This window comes from Anser anser, assembly GCF_964211835.1.
Source record: "Anser anser genome assembly, chromosome: 4".
In the NCBI taxonomy this organism is placed as follows: Eukaryota; Metazoa; Chordata; class Aves; order Anseriformes; family Anatidae; genus Anser; species Anser anser.
Window position 1 is genome coordinate 4,104,890 of NC_139724.1, and position 21,165 is coordinate 4,126,054.

Here is a 21,165-nt window from a genome sequence, read left to right on the forward strand (position 1 = left end):
CTTCTTCCAGTGGCCTTTGATCTCACAACCACTAGCAACCATTTTTGATCATGCTTTCTGTCCACTGAAAATGGAGTACTCTTCATTGACACAGAAGGATGTGGTACAACCATTTTGGGGCTGCCCTGCTCTTATGTCTCCTCATTGTGAAGCTTAACTTTTCTCAGTGGCACCTCTTAAGGCTTAGCCAGGATTCTCTGCTGGCAATAAAAGCCCTGGCTTCTGCTAGGCTTCTTTCTGAAACCACTTCAATTGTCACAAAAAAAAATCTCATTCAGATATCTGAAAGCCTTCTTGTCAGATTGCTAAAAGGCAAACAGTTATGTGGATCTCCAGAGCTCAACCACTGGTTGTTGCTCATCCACCCGACTATCTTGATGAGCTGTGCCTAACTGATGTCTGCAGATAGAACTAGTGACCTCTGTAGCGCATGTGAAAAAAACGATCTTTTCTTCTTCCTCAGAAGTACAAGTAGCTTAGAGATGTAAACGTTATTTTAAAAGTCATTAAAAATATTGGGAATTAACCGACCTGTTTTTTCATTTAAAAAATAATGTTCTTTAAAAAAAAAAAGTTGGAGCAAATCTATCAGTCTCATGCTCCTGTTGTGGAACATTACACCATTACACTGTAGCATCTTATCACTTTCCACATCAACAGCAACCACCAAGTGTGTAATCCTTAATGGATATGAGGAACTTCTCCCTTTCAGAGTCTGAAATTTGCTCGCAAGGAACTGGAATTAAATTCTCATCCACTAAGTGTTCTGTCTGTTAAAATAATTCGGTTTTCATCTAGCCTTAAGATTAACTTCTCAAGTGTATCATCTTCAGGAGAGATAAGGCTTTGATGTCAAAGCAGTAAGTGATGAATCTCTCTTGCAAAGCTAATGTGCATTTCCAGAACTCTTTGGGTTTTCCTTAATTTTTAACAACATGTTTAATGTGTGCCCTTTTATTTCTCTTCCCTAAAATTTTGTATGTCTTTGCTGGTGTTAATTTCTTTCTTGTCTTTTCTTCACTTTTTGCTTCTTTGAGGAAATCAATTCTCAAATTTTTAATTAATTCTCCTAGCACTGTCATCATAATTGGCATGACCTTTGCGGTTTTACAGTTTGGGCTGATCTAATTGGCCAAGTGACACCCTCCTCATGTTTACTGAATTCCTCTCCTGACTGTAAAACCCCATTTGTTTTGTCTGGATGACAGAGTTCTCTCAGCTGCAGTCTTTGAAATTGTTTCAGAAGACCTTTTTCTTTCTTATCACTCTCCTCTTTCTTTCAAAATAAATTGTATTAATTAGTTTTTAAATCAGAAGTTTAAGGATCTCTGTGTAGTCTCATTCTTATCTTTAAGTTCTTTACACTGAGGCTGTCCTCAATTAGGTTGTGATAGCTATTTATATCACTCCTGAATGTTCATCTCCAATTATGAATCTGTACAAAAGGCCAAGTCTGAATTTACATGGAACATACTTCAGCAGCTCTCATAATATAAATGACTGAAACATGATTAAAGAAACTAAAAGAGACCTGTGAAGGCAATTTAAGGTTCAGCTGAAGTCATTTAAGTTACTGAGGCTCTATTAAAATGGCAAAATCAGAATTTGATGGCAGAGTGGGGATTTTATCTTAAATTTGGAATCGTTAACTATTGGTCTGTAGATATCTTTTCTGTAATACTGAAAAAGAAATAAAAGCAGATCTCAACATCATTGCACCTAGTTAACAAAAATGGTTTGGTTCATACATGCAATTGTAAATTTTACAGTTTGGCTTGGGAATGGATTTTCTCCAGTTACCTAAGCTGGAAAAATCCTGTCTGTCTTTTTTCTCCCAGCTAAGTACCCATAAACCTCAGGTGACCTTCACATGGTCAGTGTTTTTGTCATAAAACATTTATTTTTAGTTGAAAATCTTGTTCGTAAATGTGGTGTAAATGAATGGCATGATATATCTGATGTAATAACTCTCTAGATAAAAGGTAGATTCAATCAATAGATGGAACACGTGAAACCAAGGTAAATATGTAAATGGAATGGAGGATAGTAAACCGATCCTTGGATTTCACTCTTGTATAACGTATTTATATGGTATCTTTTCTTTGGATTCTATAAATAGCGTGCATTTATGTGTTGGTGTGACACCCAAGGACGACGTACAAAGCAGCGCTTCCTCCCTTCCATAAATGAACTGAAGATGGTTGATAGGTGTTCAAACCCTGTCATTGCTCTATGTGCTTAACCCACAGCTGCCCTTCCCTTGTCGATTTGTTTAATGGTGTGGAATAAATACGTTTTCTTCAGTCAGATCCCGTGATGGATGTTGTTTTCAGGATTCCTATAGGAATCTGGAAATACCTACTGCACTGAGGGCTACGGAGAATTTTAAGCCAAAACCTGCTAATTTCTGGACCCTGATTTCTCCTGGGCACAGTTTAGGATCTGATGCTCAGCTATGTCAAATATGGGGGACCAGTGAAATACCTGTGGACATAATGTGCAGCAGTACCTGACTGCAAGCTCAGAGTTGTAATTTTGGCTATAACATCAAAATTGTGCTTCACTCTTCGTTCAGCATTTTCTGATTTCTTTCCCTTTTTGAGAGCCGCGTGTGTGTGTTTCCTTGATTAGGCACAGGGTGAGGAAATGGATCTAACTGAAGTTGTAGTAACTGGGTATCCCCAACCTACATGGCTGCATTCCCATGCCTTGTGTCAGTGGGATTATGCCCGTGACAAATTGAATGCGAGTTTAACAAACATAGCCCTACTATAGAGATGTCCTGCGTAAAGCTGAAAATCTCTTCCCCTAGTTCGTTAAACCACCTCCATGCTGACGAGTAGTTCAACGACAGTTTTTTCCATTTGTAAATGTTAGCTTCTTGCTTTAAAATTTCTCATCTCTAATACATCTAAACTGTAGGTCTAGTCTGCAGCCCGGAGGGAATTGTACAATAAAACCCTTTAAACACTGCAGTGCCTTCCCTCTAAGTGCTAGCGTTCTGGAGTGCTTCTCTTGTGCGGGCTTCTGCAAAGACTGGGATGTTTTCTCCAGCACTTTTCCGTAGGTCACAGAATCTCTCCACTGCTCTCCTGCTGAACAAGACCATGCCAGGGTCTGGGATCAAAGAGGAGCAGCCCAGGATCTTTACATTTACAGTCAGGATTGCAATTGAGCTTAATGCCCACCTTGCTGTGACTGATGTCCTGTCAGCAGTTAAATGTAGCTTTCCTCCTGGCTTGTATAAACACTTAGTAAGGAAGGCATCCCAAAAGGAGACGCACTAGCAAAAGGTTTGAGGAATCCTGCTTTGGAGTTTGTACAGAAAACGAGACTGAGTTTCCTGAAAACGGGTCAAGTGCTCAGTATAAACTTGAAATCTCCAAATAGACTCATACAGATGAAGAATCTGATGTTGACTGTGAATTTATTGAAGTGGGTTAAAAATAAATCCGCAGGATCTGTCTGAAATATCCTGACTGCAAATGCCTATTCTGAAGGCACTACTCGTATATTTTCCCTTTCCCTGTGAAGATCTACACTTGTTTTGATTTACTACGATTGGAGCAGCAGACTAGACCAGCACACTCTGAGTTCTCTTGCAAGCTTTTTGGGACTTCTCATTCTTTCACTAGTTTACAAGTCAAGCAGGAAGCTTTCGTTAATAGTCATTATCAGTCTACCCTCCACCCTTTGTTTTCCCTGCCATCAAACAGCACAGAGCTGAGGGAAAGAAATTAAGTGCAGGCCATAATTGTGTCTCTCTTTCCATTACCTTTCAATTATCTTTCAAGTCTTTAGCATGAAAAGGAAAAGAGGGTTGTGAGACTGAGGGGAACTGGGAAGAGTTGTCCCCTTTCGCTTGGTGAAAGCAAGAGAAGCAGGTGAAATGTAACATGCATCCAGCACACCATTAGCAATTCCCATTTAGCAGCATCCTTGAGCTTGGAAGCCACTGTTTTCATTTTGTACTTACACCTGCAGTTGATTCACAACTCCTATCGAGTACCGCCTTGAAAAATAAATCCTTTTCTATTCCTCTAGTGGTGCATTTGATTTCTTTTCCTTTCTTTGGGCTGAGTTTATTTAAAGCTTTCTGAGCATTGAATCTCTAGTATGTGAGTAGCCTCGGGCAGTCCAATCTATCAGGAAGAGCGAGCACCTCCAGATAATTTATTGTGTTTCTCAGATGGCATATATGCAAAAGCAGGCTGTGAAAAATATCACTGCATAAAGAGATCATATAATTGTGTTTATCATAAAGAGGGCAGCGTGCTATGTACTCTTAATTGCCACTTCCACTGTGGTATCTTGGCACGCAGATCTCTTTCTTTTCAGCAGTACTACTTGTTTGCTAGAACAGAACCTCCCAGGCAGGTAAATGGTGGTGTCACCACCACAGCAACCTCGCAGGCATTTTGTAGGTGCAGGGTTGGGGCAGGATTTCAAGCTACTGCATTTAGCCACTTGTGTTTCCTGTGCTGTGAATAGCTGTGTTGCTGGAAATGGCTAATACACAGTGAGTGTATTTGTCCGTAGTGCCTTTTTGCATGAAGCTCTCTTCAGATTTTTGGGGGTCTGCCTCTGTGTGGCTCAATGCAAACCAGAACACCAGGATTTGCAAAGTGCGTTACAGCTGAAAGCTGCGTGTAGGTGTTAAGTATTAGTAGTTCTGCATTTTCTGTAGTATCGGCATAGCGCGATCACTCCTCTGGCTCTCGTCATTTATCTGAAGCAGGCAAAAAAAAAAAAAAAAGCAATATCTAAGAAAAGTAAGCTGAGAGCAAACCGTGCCACATGGGAGCCAATTTCAAACCATTTTCCTTTAGAAATAACTGCAGCAAAATTCTTCTTTCTGTATTTGCCTGAAACAGGAGGTGAGGCTGCACGGTGCTGAGCTTTCTGCTCTTTCACATCCAACTCCCTATTGGAAAAATAACGCAAGCGTTTGGTGCAGTGGGATGAGCTCGAGCAATGCCCCTTAACAGAAGAAAGCCACTCTTTCCTAACAGCAACCGAGTTTCAGCTCACTTAGAGCTTCAAGGAACTCCTGGGAGCATCGATCCTGTGTTGTCTTCCCTCCCTGGACGTTGCCTTCACAGAGAGGTTTGGCTCTCTTTACCTACTTATTTCCTTTGGGGCACCTCGTGCAACATACTGGGAGGACACCAGAAACAAAATATTTAATTAACTCATCTCCCTGAGACTGTTGAGGAGGTAAAGATTCTCTGAGTGGCGTTTTGCTGAATGAGATCAGTCAGAAGCAGGCACATGTCCGCACCAAGGTAGCCAGGGCAACCCGTGCCATGTCCTTGTGTACAATATTGGTGACCTCCTCTCTCTCTCGGTTGCCACCAAGGCTCGGATCAGCTATGACCTCAGGAATCCCCCTAAACCTCTCTAAGTGGGATCCAAGTTAGCCAAACCCAAGAAGTCGCCGTTCAGGGTAAGAGCTGCCCATCCTGTACCTCCTGTCTGCAATTGCTTCTCCTGGTAAGGAGCACTCCTCCGGCTTCTTTCTTCAGGGTGCCTCATTGCAGGACTGCATCCTGTCCACGTCCCAAAAGGGCTCACTGAGGACAAGTGGCCTCTCAGAGTGGAGACCTTCCTGGTGACTTTGAACCTGCAGCTGAATCCACAGGGGCCGCTGTCCTCTGTTACAACTGAATAAATGAAGCTACTAAACCTTAAGGTTTGTTTTGTGAGTGATGAGAAATGGGGGTGCATTTTTGGCTGCTGCCACAGCTGTTGTCCTTATTCAGTTGTTGACTCTTCCCTACAACTTACTTGAGATTTGCTCTTTATAATTTTTTTTTTTTTTGGCACCACTGAATGTGAAAGCCTGAGATTTATTTTTCGTTTTGTGTTTGGTTTGGTTGTTGTTGCTGTTGTTTTGTTTTCTTTTAACTTGATAGTAGGTAGAGAAGGACTATTTTACCATTTGGTCATCTTAAACCAATTTCTTAAAGTTTCTCACTTTTAAAGCATGCCTTTTTAAAATTAAAAAATAATAATAATTCATTCCACTCGCTCTTGAATCTTAATTTATTCAGCTGGGATTAGATCTCATTAAAGTACTCCAAAGATATTGACTGTGCTTTTGTCCATAAAGAATAGTTCCCCTTCTCTTAAAATATAATCACGTAGTGCTTATTTGCAAAAGGAACTTAAATTGCACACTGGGTGGATTCTTCTGGACTAACAGAGAAAGATTTTGGATTTCTGCAGGTGAAATAACACTGCACCCAAGTATATATTTTAGTCTGAGAACACAAGCTGAGTAAGAATAATAGGTATTTTTTCCACAGATAATGGGAATTCAAATTTAATAAAATAAAACCAAGAAAGAATTGCTAACTGCAATACGCAACATTAAATTATGAACGCGTCCGATAAGGACACATAATATTCTGGAGCATCCTTGCAATTTGCAGCTATCTAAACAGTCATTTCGTTATGAAGAGGGCTAAGCAAGGTAAAGAGAGGTGACACAGGAGCAAAAAGCTTAAGGAGAAGAGAGTAAAGGTGAAAAGAGTGAGGAGAGGAAAGTGAGTTTGGCAGCAGCAAGACTGAGGCAGAGGGAAAGAGGCCTTGACCGATTCAGCAGCTCAAAAAACCCATGCTCAAGCTGTGAAAAGCAGCCTGGTGTTGGCATCAGCAGCACACTTCAAAGACAGAGGGCAGAAAACAGAGAAGCTGTGGTGGCTCATCCCTTGCCAAGGCCAGGCTGAGGGGCTGCCCTTCCACTCACTCTAACGCTGGTTCTCTTAAGTCTCACCAGGCTAATGCAGATTTTTATTTTTTATTTTCTTGAAGCTTACGGTGAAAATAGGTCATTCCAGGAAGCACCTATTTGTCTCACGAGCTGAAAAATTATTTTTGGATCCCAAAACTCTCAGAGTTTTCAAAGAGCGGCTGGGAGACAAACTGCAGTACGTGATCAGCTTTGACGTTGTCAGAGCTTTCTTCTTTATCAACATCTTTGCAAACCTTATTTACAAAGGAGTAGTAAAAGTTAATGTTCGATGCGTGGCTTGAATTTCAGTGCTGTCAGAGTGCTCCTTTTTTTTAGCAGGCTTGCAGCTACGTCTCAAGCACGAGCATCAAAGATTCCAGGCAAGTGCCAGAAAGCAGATAATCAAAACACTTATCAGGGTCTTCCGTGGGCTCTGCGGGGGCAGGCACAGCTCCTCCTCCCCTCTCGAGCCAGCGAGATCCTTCTCCCTCCCACCCCCTGTCCTGTCTGCTTTGGGGCAGTGGCTGTCCCTTATCGTGTCCGTCTGGTGTCCTGTGCTGTGGGACTGCTGGAGGGCTAAGGGTGATACTGCTAACTGCGGGCATCTGGAGCTTTGGAGGGAGTCAGGGCAAGTGAGCAAACTTCAGATATATAGCACTTTCATTTAGATGCATTATCACCTCTTATCTCTAAGCTATATTTAATCTAAAGGCCTCTCTGCCTTATCTGCTGCCAAATAAAAAAGGAGTCCAGATATTCTGGCAAGGTTTATAGACGGGATGTAGAATAAAATCCAAATAAATACAGGCAGAAAAGGCTAGAGACAGCATATTGCTAGCCCCTTTTTGATTAAGTTGTTTTACTGGAGAAAACGGTTTATTTTAGGTCATTCCATCTTTTCTCTGCCTGTTGGGGGGCAGAGCTGCAGGCAGGCAGTGCTACTCATAAATGCCATGCTCCTCCTTCCACTAAATTAGCCGAAAGGCAGTGTTTCTGTCAGGCAAGTTCAACAGAAGAACGTTAGTAATTTAGATGGTATCGAAACATCCAGCACGATTGCAGGACCCTTATCACTGACTTCTTGGCTCACTCGCATAAATCTGTAGGCTTTGTTCTGCTCCTGCATACCATGCCCGTGACTGCCCCACGTCTTCACTGCCTGCTGCTACTGCTCGGTACAAGCAGCAGAGCAGTGCCCTTTTGGTCAGAACTGGATTTCCGAATAGAAAACCATCCCTCCAGAAGATTCAGCCATCTGAAAGGGCCATGAGTACGTCCCTTAGTAGTCACGAGATGCTGCTGGGAAGAAATGCAATCCCCACAACTTAAATACTCAAAGCCCAATGTTGGTCACCAGGGAGGGCAGCAGGTCTCTGTTAGCAGAAATTCAAGCAAGATAGGGAGAAACAACACTAAATTTTTTCCATACTTTCTCATTGTTGGTTTTTTTTTTAATAGGTCTCCATAGATTTGATATAGCGTAGATGCTGGAATCACCCATGCCTTTAGCCCGTCCTGTAAACCTGCCCAAGGAAACAGAGCAGAGCAGATGTAACTCTTCATACATCTCGCACTTGGTTGCCTGATAGTAAATAGAGTTTGCCACCTATTGTTATCTGATTACATAAAGCGAGGTTGGTAGTACTGCTAGGCACTGATTTAAGGCTGAGATATTCAAGGTCACTGATCTACCCCTTACTTACACAGCCTGTCAAGTGCTGAGGCATATTTATGGGGAAGTGGGGGAGGAAGTTTGTGCTTTTCCAGTGACTCTCTCAGACTGTCGGTCAAGGAGCTTTGAACACAAAAATAGTTTGATTTTATTTTTAATCTCATTCATTTCTGCTACTCCAGAAATGTTTGTTTCTCAGATAAGCTTTTGAAACAAGCAGTCAGACGGAGGGGGGGGACCTGAGGGGTTTGCAGTGGTTTGAGGACACGGACCTTGCAGGCTCCCTTCGTTCACGCTGATCAAACACTGGTTCAAACTTCTGTTGTACTTTGTAGCTTTTTATTTTTTTTATTGAAATGAGACCTGAAAGTTGCTTTGCCAAACATCTTCATGTCCTGGGAAGAGCAAATGCACCTCTTTCCTAATCCTGGATAAAATGTTATGATAAGCGTTTCTGGAGGGTTTTTGTTGTTATTTTCAAGAAGAAAAAGATTGATAGGCAATTTCTAAATGGAAAAAGCTTGCTGAGTCAGACAAGTCCTGAAGCCAAGTTCTGTAATGGAAGTAGGAGATACAATAATTTCCAAAGTATTACTGTTTTATTCCATAATTGACAGCCCCATGCACATTGGCGAGACTTACCTCTCCCACTGGGACTATATAGTAAGAGTTAGGGGCTGGTTCTGTCAGGACAGGGGAGGAGGAGTTAGGGCAGCAAAATGCCGTTGTATACTTGAAGCAAGATGTAAACATCCAACTGACCTAAAGCAAAGAAGGTACCTTCTTATCTTGCAAAGCACGTTCACTCTGGGAAAAGAAACAAAGCATCACTGATTTAATTTTAACTAAAAATATTTAACTAATAGTTAATTTCACTCCACTTAAAACATTGCAGAAGGCATTGGAATAAAATTGCATTTACCTGTACCTAGTACACAGTGATCTAATACAATATCCTTCGGCTTCATACAGTATCCAGCTGTATACTGGGATTAATTTCACCGTGCAACGTGGGAAGAGAAAAGTGGGTAACAATTCCGGCAATGCATTTTCTCTTTCGTTATTTGGTCTTTTCCATATATTTTTTCTTCAGTTGCTCCCCTGTTCTGTCTTAAACACACACAAGCAAGTATTGGGATCAGCTCCAAAATGCCTCTCTGTAGTTAGCGCTAATTTCGTGAGCCAGCCATCATTGATTTGGGAGCATCCGGCTATAATCAGCACCAGCGCTCCTGGGCACAGTTATGTGCACCGTCCTGCTAGAGCAGCTAATTCAGCTCTGGCACCAGTTCTGACTTTGTTATATTCAGCTGTGGGCTGTGACTGTGAAAAACCCCTTATTTCTGAGCACAAGTTTTAGCAGAGCGTCTATCCTGCGACGTTCATTTTACATCTTTTTTCTGGCGATGGGAGTGGAACTGGGCCAACAACAACAGAACTCAGCTTTTTGTTGAAGAAGTTGCCGTAAGTGGAGGAGTAAAGTGCTGGGCATACAAACTTCTAAATAAGTAATGAAATGTGCTTGTATGACATGGTCCCGACAGCAGGTAAGGAGAGAATGGGGTCTCCTGCAACATGTTTGAGGCACAGGCAGAGCTCCGTGACTCGGCTTCCTCGCTGCGCTGGAAAGGCAGGACAAGTCCTGGGTAGATGCAGAGTATTATTCTCCCTATGTGCCTCGACAGCTCCAAAGGGAAATTCAGCTTGTTGTACATGCAAGCTTCTGCCCAGGTGACAGTGCTCCCTCCTACCTACGCAGACAGAAGATGTCAGCGTTACGTTGTGTAACTGGCACCGTGTTTTTCCCATAGAGCTACTGCCAAGGCAAAGTTGTTACTCATCTGTAGAGTAAAACTGTAACTCAGGGGTCTTCATCCCCTTAGACTGCTTAAGGCTTCTTGCTGAAAATGAAGTATGCAGTCTGTATGGGCATGGGCATATGACTGCTGGTGATACCAAGTGTCCAGAGGCAAGCACCAGGCAGGCTTTTAGTTGGTAGCTGCCCCCAGTTGCCATTAACAAGCAGATGAAAGGACCAGCTGGAGTCTTACCAGTGCTCAAAAACCAAAGGCAGCCACACAGTGACATTTCCATGAGCCGCCCTGTTTCCAGCAAAATGATTTTTCATGTTGGTTCCGCCGTGCAGACTTCCAGCAAGGTGCCTCAGCCCAGCCTGCACAATGGAAAGAAGAGGTCTTGCAGTAGGGATTGATGCTGAGATGATCACTGACCACGAGCAGAAAAGTTGATTGCCATACAGTCATATGAGAGAGAGCAATCTAATTCAGGAATTAATTCTTGGTTAGGCATCCCGCTTACTTACAACTCTGAAGTGGCTCTACACTGAAATATGCAGTAGTTCAAAAGTAGCCAGCCCCTGTCTCATCCGATCCAAATTCTCCTAGTGTAGGATGTCTCTTTTTTCCAGACTGAAAGTTGAACAGCAGCCTGATTTCTTTGTAAGTTACTCAGGAGTCTCAAAATTTCTCTGACAGTTTAGCACGATTTGTAAATGGTTGTGCTGCATGTGAATGGCAGTTTGTAACAGGAAAAAAAATGCGTGGACAGTGGGATGGTTTGGAATTCGAGCAGACAGGTTACGGCAGTTCTATTTATTTTAAAAAGGGATTTTCTCCTTTTCATTTGGAAAGCCCCCTCTCTTCACCTAGCACCACGTATGCCAAGGCCAGCCTAGGAGTGAATCCCAGCCCCTTCCTGTTCTGCTCGCAGCCCTCATGACTGCAAGCAGTACTTTGGCCTCTGCTAAGGACAGGTTTTTAAAGCACTACAATGGATCATTTTGGGAAATGGCCAGCAGAAGTTCCCGTGCGTGCGTGCAGGGGCTCGGAGCAGATGTCACCAGTCTGGGAATGCTGCTGGCGTCCACCCGAGCGCTGCGTGGGGAGCAGGCTTCTGCTCTGTCCTTTTGCAAGCCTCGGAGCAGGGGCTGAAGGAGCTGCGCTGCAGTGCTGTGCCCTCCCAGGCTGCCTCTCCCTGCACGCACGCAGCACCACTTGCATAACCAACGCACAAGTGACCACCAGATGGCCTTCACGGAAGCAAGGAGATAAGGTCAAGGGTTTTCTTTCCAATTCGTGGGTAGACACTGCTTCCAGTCCTGTATAATCAGATTCCCTGCGCACCAGCTGACTTCCTAAAGCATAATACAATTGACGAGTAGAAAATTGTCTATGTTATTATCCTCAGAGCACTCCAAAGGTAAGCAGCAGTCCCTGGTATTCTCATGGTACAGAGGCAGGACAGGGACGTGAATTGTGAGGCAGAGACGCTCGCCGTTCACGCTGCTCTGCAGGGCAGTGGTGTCCCCAGCTGGATCAGGTGGGCTTCGTTAGCCACAGAGCAGATAACGACCCAGCCACGATGTGCTGCAGAGCGTGTCTGAAGAAGCTGGACGAGTTATGGAGCGGTGGCTTCAAGCTGGGATTGACGCTGCAGCAATAAAACCGCTGCAACGGGAGCTAAGCTAAAGGGTTTCTACCTGAGGAGTGTCTGCACTCCTTGCTGAGGCAGCGGTGCCTGCCCGAGTGGAGCAGTGATAAAAACCCAGCTCATCTGTCTTGTCAGGAGCTAACCATCGAGCTGTGCAACAGCCGGCACTGGCGGTGTTAAATCCGGCCCTTCCTGTGCCATCCCCTCAGGTCTGCAGAGTCTCGGCTTCTTCTCTGCTCCCACCTCACCTTCACTCTGCTGCAGCCCAGGGCCATCGGTCTGTGTGCCCAGGAACGATCCTTGTCTGTCTTCTTCCTCAATGCCAACGGGTTGGCAGCTACCTTAAAACCGTCAGAGAACCACAGCAAAGGGCAGACTTGGAAACACGCAAGTAAATTCAGTCCATTTGTCGACTTCAATTAGATGGCAGAAATAGTCCTCAGCTCCTCTTCCAGGTTCAGGGAAAAGCCAGACCGAAATACCAATGGATTTTTCCTTTCACCTACAACAGAGACTTGGGAAATGCTCCTGTAAGCCTATAAGCATGGGCCATACCTTTCATTGAAGTAGATCACCACCGGTTTCCTGCCTTTGCCAGAAACACGCCACGTTGCACACTGCGCAGATGAGTAGCAGCACTTCTGAGCACACACGTGCACGTAAAACCACCACATCACAACAATGCTTGCTGATTACTGCGCCGTGCACACGCTCCTGTGCCTTTCAGTCCTCCGTTTCCAGCCTCTACAGACTGCGATAATGCTGTTTGCTGAATTAAACGCTGCTTTACCCAATCCCTTAATACATTTTAGAAAATGAATAACAAAAGCATTAAGTGCTTAGTTCAGAATTAGTCGGCATTTGTGATAGCTGTGGAAACTGCTCCCGGTTCAGGAGGATGAAAGCACCAAGCCATGGGGACCAGCTGAAGCAGAGCTCTTCTCCTGGCTGGGGGAAGTTCACTGATCCACACGAGGGAGCAGTTTTAGCTTCCCAGCAGCAGGTTTAGGTTAAAGCATTAGACCCTATACCTTTGAGCAGCGGTGTTTTCTGCAAGCACAAAGCCTACAGGTCAAGCTCTAGCAAGGCAGTCGTGGGATGTGGCCCCATTGAATATTTCCCCCCAAAGAAAGTGGGGGCAGAGGGCTACGGGGGAGCAGCCAGTGGTCCCTGCAGAGCCTGGAAGAGAAATGGGGGAGGAAATGTGGGCATCCCACACCCAGAAAACCACCATCACAGCAAAGGAAAGGTGCTTCAGGAGACAAGGTGTTTCTACGATATTTCCTGCTACATGGGTTGAGAATTCAAACTCAGATCTTGACTATTAAGTGAATAAAGGTGGGGCTCCTAACAGGGACTTCGGGATCAGCTGGATTCAGAGGTCAGATCTGCTTAATTCTGGGCCATCACTGATTGCTGCCTCATAGGGTGCAATAAGGATCTGGGTCAATAAAGCCTAGAACAGGGTCTTTAATTAAATGTTGCATTTTGCTAGGGAGCAGGTCAAAGCATTGTAGGTATTTGTACTCTTTTTCAGTTCAACCTAGAGCCCCGTTTTGGCACAAAACCAATATTGTCGTCCCAAGACGGGGCCAGTCTCTCAGATATTGGTTACAAGAGGACATCCCTCATTCAGTTCTTTGGCCAGCCAGCAAATTGCACTTTCGGTGTCTGACCTAGCCACAGCTCTCCCTCGTTTCTTTTCCCTCTCCCAGCCAAGTTTCAATTAGTGCATCATGGGCAGAGACCCAGGGTGGAAAACACAGGGGGACTGCTGGATGCAGTGGTCCTTGGGAGCCAGCACAGAAAGAACTGAGGAGAAGATGAGGAGGTTTTGCAGCTCGTGTTCACACAGGTGCACAGAAGCCTGTTCCTGCTTGCAGTAGCTGCAGTTGTTCCTGCTAACAAATCTCAGCTGAAACGGCCTGATTTTACAATTGACAAAGGCTGCTTGTGCAGTGTCTGATGGTTGAAATAGACCTAGTTTGGATAATTTTTTCTTCATTTTAGTGCACTATATATTTTGTGAAGGCATCCCCTGTAAATCTCCATTTTGTAAGACTGTTTTAAAACACGCTTAAGCTCCATGAAAAAAAAAATCTGTTTTAATTACATGATCAATTTCTTCCTTTAGTATGCCTTTTTTTTGCATGCTGCAGACCTCTCTTTCTACCCCATTATCTTCATGGGAGGGTAAAGAGTAGCACTATTACTGCTCCAGGATTAGGGTTCTATAAATAAAGCATATAGTGAGAATTACCACGTCTAAATAGGATTAGCATTATTTTTCCACTGATTTTTTAGGTGGATTATTTTTGTATAACTTATTCTCACCCATAGAAGCAAAACAGCTTCAAGCTTCTCACCCTCTTCTCGCCTTCCCCTGCCTGCTGAACGTTGTCTTGACGCAGAAGTCCCTGGATAAGGCCAGAGGCCAGGTCATACATGAAATGGGATCTGGGTCTTTATTTATTTATTTATTTATTTAATCGCTGGCCAGGCCATCAGCAGAGGGAACAGGCTACTTGCCTTGTACCCAGCTCTGCGGATGGATGTTTTACGTAGTGTGGCTGGAATCCTTCACTCATTTAAAATCCAGGCTGGTGGGAATCCATTTGGGATGCTCCAAAGAGGAACCTCCCCTGGAGACAAGGACCACAACCAGGTCCTGTCTCACCACCCAAGAGGAGCAGCCCCTTGGAGCGGGTGTCTCTGCCTTTCACACTGCAGGTCACTTCCCCAGGAAGGAGGCATGGGGGCTCTCTGCTTTGTGAAAGGCCCAAACCGAAGGGGATTTTGGAAGATGCCTGTCCCGTCCCTGTGGAGGACACCTGTGTGAGCCGCACTTGCCAGTATGCAGGCAAGTGTAATGCTAGTTTGCTTGTTCTGAGGGGATTAGTCCCAAAAGAGGATTGCAGATGCAGTGGGGATACTGCTGCTTCCAGGGGCAGGTGGCAGCTGGGGAAATCTTGAGGGCACCTGCCTGAAACGTACGGTACCACAGGTTCATTAGTGCCACTGTGTCCCCTGGCAGATGCGAGACATTTCGGAGAAAAGCTTTGTTAAACATTTCTGTTAAAGTGAGAGAAAGAAACTGCTCGGCTTTCTGAGGACCCAGGAGTTTTAAATGAGCTGGTTGAAGAGCTGGGTATTTCTAAGATGGATTTTAAATAGCTCTTTAGACAAAGGAGGAATCTCTGGAGCCGTGCCAATACTTACAAACAGAAGATGGTATGCCCCAGATGCTTTCAACTGCTATGTCTCATTCTGACATTAATTCTGGGTAAAATATTTTCAATGAGATACAATAAAACAAATGGAGGGGGGAATTAATGGATTTATAATTATTACTTATTACTATTTATTAAACAGCTTCAGTGGGTGCTCTCACATTTGAAACAGATTGCTAGAGAGACTATCAGCTGGGGTATCGCTGAGGATATGTTGTGCTTAGACAGCCGGTAAGGATTTGACTACATCTTACACGATGTTGTGAATAAAAGATAAGAATGCTACAAAAATCCCCCTAGCACACGTTAAAAATAAGATAGCTAACAGCTCTTCAGTCGTGGCCATGGAGCAGGTAGCTGTGAGCAAGGGTCTGTGTCTCCAGCGTAGTTGGCTGGTGTCTGCTTCATGGCCACGTGCACGTGGGCTATAGATGTATGTCTATAACGGTATGTATTATTACGGATATAACGCCACCAATATGATTGGGATGGCAGCAGGGTTGGGCTTAAAAGTCATAAGGAGCAATGTGGTTCTCCGGATAAAGTAAGAATAAGCTAAACAATATAGTCATGAGCTGAAGTTTATTACACGCGTATATAATCTGGGCGCAATTTAGACAAAAACCGTGAGGGGAGGAAATCTTCCTGCTCCCCAGGCAGTGGTGTCTCTGTGAAGGACTGGAAGCAACAGTGGGTAATCTGAGCTTGTCCTTGACAGGGCAGTCTGTAATGCAGCCCTTGGAGGTACAAACACCGGTAGCTCCAGCAGCGATGGCGTGAGGATATTGTCTGTGTGCCTGGCACTGGAGAGAGCATTAGTGGGAAACTGCGTCCGCTTCTCTCACCCACCATTCAAAAAGGATATTGGCAAGCTGAAACAGGTTCAGAGAAGAGCTATGAGGACGATTAGAAAGCTGGAAAATAATTATTACGGGCAGAAAATCCTGAATCCAAGAGCTAGTATCTATCTCATCAAATGAAAGCTAAAGGGTGAGTTATGGGCAGTTCATAAGAGCCTACTGGGGAGGAAAGCTTTGGTAATGGTTCCGTACTGCAGTCTTGAAGCCAGAAAAATGGGAGTAGAAATAAGACAGAATTTAACAGTGAAGTTAAAGTTTATGGCAGCAATTTGTAAAACAGTTTTATTTTTGTCGTTGTTTTGTTTTTCTTATAGCCACACTTAAATGAGAATTAAGATGGGGAAGTGCTGCCCAGCGGTCATCCCTGCTGGCCTCAGGAGCTACGCATCTCAGAAAACTACCAGCAAAACAATACGTGAGTTAAAATTGCATGATCATTCGCACGCTGATAAATACAGGCATTGGGTCAGGGCCTTACATAAAATCAGTTCTTTCCCCTGCTTTGAAAGTTGAGGAAATTGTTCTACGCTTCTCGCGTGTGTATAGAAAATAGGCACCTTTCCAGCACGCTTCCTGCTTTGTGGGATATAAGAAGGTTCGGGTGTCTGAGAACAACATGAAACAGGAGGTGGAAAGGGTTGGTTGGGCAAATAACATGGGTAAGGACTGGGGCAACAGAAGTAGCAGAGAAGCTGAGTAACTTCCTGCTACCCAGAGAGGTCTGAGAGAAGTGAAGATTTTCACAAATATGCAAAAGTGAAACGAATCCTAAAAGGAAAACAAATGAGGGAGGGATTTGTGTTAAACATCTTTTTACACAGGTGTCCTCATTCATGAGAGAGTAAGGGAAACTGCAGATGATCTGAATGTATAAGAAGCTGCCATGGAGGCGATAGAAAAGAAGAGACAAAAAGGCTGTAGAGGATACAACATGCACATAGAATAACTGTGAGATTTGCAGAGAAAATATGTAAATTACCTCACTGAGGCAGAGGGAAAGATGGAAATAATCCAAAGGAAGGGAGAACTCTACAGAGCAGTTAGGCTGCGAGATAAGAAATGTGCAAAGATGGGAGCACAGAGCAAGTGACGTGAGCCTGTGGTGTGATATAGAGGTTTTAATACTGGCAATAGCTAGGGATTTCAGGTGTAGAAACACAAGCTGAGGGGCTAGGCTCTACCTCTAGGAGGTCGGCTGCACAATCCCAGGCACAGCATCTGCTTTTCTCTTCTGCTTTCCTGGGTACAGAGATACTTCTAGCACGTCATCAGCCCTGCGAGCTGAAATAGCAGCAATACACGGCACTCTTGGAGAGACTGAAATGAGTCTCATAGGGCTACTCTCACCCAGACGTGGGTCAAAAGACATTTGGATCAGAATTTAGCTGGGGTATTCTGGTATTTCACTGGCTTTATCTGAGCTGACCTTTGAAGTGATTGTATGAAAACCGATGAGGATTTGTCTGAGACATGTTGCTAGAAGTTTGGGGCTGAAACTGGGGGAAAATGAGCCCAAAAGTGATCTGGAAACCTGGGTGTTGCTTGGCTGCCAGACAGGGGATTCCTCTAGAAAACTTCTAGTGATATTTGTACCAGCCTTGATGAAGCACCAGTAAAATGTGCAACAAAGGAAATCTTTCAGATGCAGGGAGATGGATTGGATGACCTACTAGGCTTTTTCCATCTTTAACTTGTGATGACTTTATGAAAGCACTTTGCCAGCTCCTCACTAACTACTGTGTACTTAGCTCTGATCAGTCCTGTCAGATTGCTGTTTGGGAGGTTAGATTTAGCTATAAATTCCTGTCTGAGTCTCTCTGAAATCCAAAAATAGAATAGTTGAGAATGTATGAGCTGAGTTATGGATCAAATGTGTCACTGCAGGAACCAAGGACAAAATGTGTGACATTAAACTGATGTCAAAGAAAAAGCCTCTACTTGACTATTTCTCTGCTCGTGGAGTACATTTTTTCAAGCACAGAGCTCTGTCAAGACATTAGCTAATTAATCCTCACAGGATGTCAGTAGATCATTATTTACACCTCCATTTTCAGACAGAAGAAGCAAGTTTAGAGAATTCTTCCATGTTAAAACTGGAACGAGGAGCACGAACATCTTGCCTGTTGCCCCATGCTGAAGTCTCCAGTCCATACTGCCACCTAATGCCTGTCTAATATATGTGAGGAAGTGCAGCAGGTGCTTTGTTAGGAAAATGAATGAAGTAGATATCTTCTAACTATTCGCAGTGTTTACTAGTTTAAAAATATATGATATATAGAATGAAAAAGAAATTAAAAAAAAAAAAAAGAAAGAAAAAGAACAAGAACAGGTGATATAAGTCTGATTGTATTTGCATGGGAGGAATTTCTCCTGTTGTGTTTGTAAGAGGTTGCAGCCAGCCTTCCCGTGCTGGTCTGGTGCAGATGTGCCCCCGAGCAGCTCCGTGCACAGCCCAGGCTCTTCCCTGCCTTTCTGAACATCGCTGATGTACCACCCTGATACCTGCTGGCTGGGGCTGGCAAGGGTTTCCTCATCACTCAAGGGGCTGCGTGACTGATGTTCCCCACCACGGCCAAGGTAAGCATCAGGGCATGAGCTCCTCCTTTCTGCCAGAGGGGGAAACAAGGCCAGCCTGTGAATCTCGAGTCATTTTGGAGACCTCAGGAGCCCAGGCACCTCAAGCCATCACTTGTGATTACAACAGCTGCTTTGCCTGACGTGCTGATAAGGCCACAGACTTGTCACGGGACCGCAATGTTGAAATGCTGCTCCTTCCGTAGCAGTAGCTTCTATCGCATCATCAGTCACAATTTCATCAGTTTTCAAATCTGCCACACACAGTTACGGTCTCTATTATTCACAGATTCAGCTGTAGCACAGCAAAAATGAGAGCTACGCAGGCCCCCATATTGCCTCTAAATTGCGTGCAGCTGCTGAAGCAGCCGGATGCATCCACACTGGTGCTAGACCAGCAGCAGATAGCTCACAGCCACCAACTGGACATCTGCAAGACACCAGTGTCCTCGAAATAAAGAGATGTGACATACTTGTTGCACTGAGTTACCATTAGAGTTCACTCTCGTTACACACCTACGCTCTGCAATAGCTAAGGAAGCATGCTTGTAACTACAGTATGCAATTAGGGGGTGCCCAGAGGCAGTAAAAAGCAATCACACCTCTTTTTTCTCAAGTTCTGTAGCGGCTAGAATATTCCATTAACAGTAATATTTGCATGTTCTTGTTACTCACTCAGCAATTTCCCCGTGACTATTAGATTTTATTAGTATTAGTTTAATAAATCCTGGTAGTTTGTTGTCCAGGGAGCGCGAGCAGCTTTGCCACTGAAAGAAAATAACAAGGAAAAATAAATCACTTCGTCATCTTGTTACCATTGCTATGGAGGTGAAATTCTATTTTCCTCTGGTTGATTAACCTTTAATGGTGGAAAAATCAAGACTATACAAGCAGTGTATGTTTTTAAATACAATATACTGAATGTAGGGCTTTGCTGACAAGCAGGGAAGCCTTTCATAATGAAAGCCAAGCTTTTACCATCGGAGAGTATTTCTGATTGCCTTTCTGGCCATCATTCATAAATCTCTCCCTAATGTAATTAGGAATTCATCCAAAATCAGAAATCTATGCAGAGAAATGCAATCCTATGCCGTTGAGGATTTGGAGATTTCGCAGTTTGGTTTTGCCCTAATTCTCGAGGAAAGCCAAACCACTCTGAGTCCCCGCTGTTGGCACTGAAGATATCCTTACCCTTGACTAACGTAGGCTGCATAGCAGGTTCTGCTCGAGCCTTCAGCCGTGGAAGTCCCCAGAATTTTTGCCCACCTGTCAGGGATGTGTATGCCAGGCAGACTAGTTTCCCTGGCATCTTTTTTCCCCAGAGAAGAGAGCTGCCAAGTGACTGGGAAGTGGGGCAGGCAGCAAACCTGCCTGAGAGATCTTTTTTTCCTCCTTCCTAAATTTCGCTGGCACTGACACACATTTGCAAAGCATTTCATGTTCAGTTAATTCAGCATTGTGTAGTGAAAAAAAAGGATTTTGTCTGCTCTGCCCTCCCCCCACCGGTTTTAATCTTACCAGAAAACAGCTGCAATTACTGATTATGAACTTTCATTAGAAAATGTCAAAGAAAAATTCGAAGCCTAATTTTTTAAAGGTAATGACTGCAAACTTTCCCACTGGAATGTTCTTACACCAAGAAATTAGGTTATTTCCCTGTTTCAGTGTTGTTTGAAATAGGCCAAATCCAGTTCTGGAGGAAGTAACTGTATTGCAGGAGAACTCAGGCTTGTGATTGCCAGTCGTGTTTTTCCAGGACAGCTTTGTATGATGACGATGACAATAATAATTAACAATAATAACAATAACAATAACAATAATAAAATCTTAACTCTGGAAGGCAGTCCCATTATATTACCTTATATTACTATTTCTTAGTAATATAAGTACTATTTCTTAGTAATATAAGAGCACCTAAGAAAAAATAGCCCCTACCTCTGAAAACACAGAACAAAGCAAAACTACAGCCCCCTCCAAAAAAAAGGGCAGAGAGAGGGCAGGAAGGGAGATGGAAGTTCTGGCTTAGGATGATGTGTAAAGCCAGGTGACTGCTCAAGGCCAGTAGCCGTGTCCAGATTGTCTGTATCCCGTGTCAGGCTTTGTTGGCAGGATGTCGCTCTAGGGGTAGTAAGCACACCGCAGAGGTAGGGAAGAGTGGTTTAAAATCCTTTACCCTGACCCTCACTACCACACCGAAATGGAAATGAGCACAGGCACCACTGTCTTCTCCTTATCTGTTGCCTTCAGCCTTGTCCCCGCTGCCACCTGAGTTTGAGATGTCCCTGCTGATTGCCAGCACCCAGCCGTGCCTCGGAGAGCCGCGCTGATGGAGACGGCGTGCTGCTCTTCTGCTGCCGCCTTTCCGAGTGCGCTCCCAACGAGCCAATTAAAGCAGACAAGATGGGTACCAAAGGGAAAAATTAATATTATTCTTCAGCCGCCACTTCGTTAAGGAACCCCAGCGCCTGTCTTCTGTCAGAACCACTGTGAGGTTTTTGCAAATGTGGCAGTGCGTAAATTGTGTCTGCGCGACTGCAGCTACCTTTGCTCCCGGAGCGGCACAGAGCATGCTGCTAGCTCGCTTGGTAAGTGTAACACAGGCATAAGTGAGGGTCACAATAAATTCAGAGATGCTGAAATTAG

The 21,165-nt window shown here is 44.1% G+C and overlaps 1 long non-coding RNA gene across 2 annotated transcripts in view; it reads left to right on the forward strand.

Annotated features, from left to right (window-relative positions):
• Positions 1 to 20,963, forward strand: part of LOC310899070 — a 52,035-nt gene extending 31,072 nt beyond the window's left edge. The window contains exons 3-6 of one of the 2 annotated variants that reach the window (XR_014583962.1): positions 14,589 to 14,718; positions 15,807 to 16,078; positions 16,263 to 16,363; positions 20,770 to 20,963. This is a non-coding gene — a long non-coding RNA (uncharacterized lncRNA). Of the gene's footprint in view, positions 1 to 14,588; positions 14,719 to 15,806; positions 16,079 to 16,262 lie in introns of both variants that reach the window. The other variant, XR_014583963.1, reaches the window with a different exon arrangement.
• The last annotated feature ends 202 nt before the right edge of the window (positions 20,964 to 21,165 follow it).